The sequence below is a fragment of the Danio rerio genome, chromosome 25 (assembly GCF_049306965.1).
Source record: "Danio rerio strain Tuebingen ecotype United States chromosome 25, GRCz12tu, whole genome shotgun sequence".
Taxonomy (NCBI): domain Eukaryota; kingdom Metazoa; phylum Chordata; class Actinopteri; order Cypriniformes; family Danionidae; genus Danio; species Danio rerio.
In genome coordinates, this window is record NC_133200.1 from 33,597,449 (window position 1) to 33,598,890 (window position 1,442).

A 1,442-nucleotide genomic window follows, 5' to 3' on the forward strand; every position below is an offset into this window, starting at 1 on the left:
AAAAAAACTGAAAAATATACTGGTCATTTTCTGCCAGTACATTTTCCATTTTTTAACGGAATTTCCTTCATAAAAAAAACAAAAAAAAAAAAACTGAAAATCCAGTAAATTTACAGTAAATCCTCAGAACAATTTACTTTTTTTCTGTTAAATGACTATGTAGAAACATAAATTTGTAAAAACACTTTACCCAAAATTTTTTGCTAAAGTACATTAAAATATCATTATAAGGCCAATTTAGCTTCCCAAACATAGTACAACAAATAAAGCACGATGTACACAAAACTTTTATTATACAAAACTATTCTTTTTTTTTTTTTTGCATTGCATTCAGTAATTCATTGCAAAAGAAGAAAACTATGAGCGCTGAAATTAAAAGAGGAAAGGTTAGTATTACATGAAGTTATATTTGTATAATCGTTTCCCTTTGTTATTTTTTGTATTTACTATATATAAATATATATATATATATATATATATATATATATATATATATATATATATATATATATATATATATATATATATATATATTGCTCTTTAAACAAATAAACAGGGAATTATATGCACATGCAAAAACAAAATTACATAGAACATACAAATTTCTTGTGAGCATGTAAACATAAAGTATCAGTATCTCATAAAATTTACTTCATAAAAGTTACCTCATAAGTAAAACATTTCAGAATGAAAAAACGGTATCGCTAGACCCAGGGAAGAAGACTATTGTCTTTTTTTTTTTTTTTTTGTTAAAAAGAAAAGCATAAATCAAGAATTCCATCAGCCTTGGAGGAATGTGGTGATGTTGAGAACAGCAAAAAGCAGGACTCCATGTGTATGTTTTCTCGGCTTCTCATGCTGAGATTCTTGCTCCCATAATGTTGTGCGTAACCAAAAATACGGGTAAAATTGCTGTAAAATAAAAATATGGTAAGTTCTTTCATAATTATACAGAAGTTTTCCCTGTATTTTTACAGCTTTTTTTTTTTTTTACAGAAAAGTTGTTATTTATTGAAATTTATAATTTATTTATTATTTATTTATAATAATTATTTTAAATGTATATATATTAAATATATATTTCAATATTTTAAATATATATAAATTCAACCACATAGTGTCTTTATTTTGGGGGGGATGGGGTATGTTTGGGGTGGCTTTACCCAGGGTGCCATTTAAACTAGAACCGCCACTGGTAAGTAAATATTCATTTTAGGTAAACGACCCCTTTAAATACACTGTACTTACTACAATACAGCCATACAAGGTAACACAAGAGCATGAAATCCATTTATGAATGAATCAGTGCTAAGTACCTTTATAAAACCCATCTTCTCATTTGCATGTCTCGCGTCTCTAAGTGAAATCTTGTTCTTTTTGATCAGTAAACCACACCTCTGAAAACAGGTGGGAATAATAGAGAGTGTGTGTTTGTGTAAGAC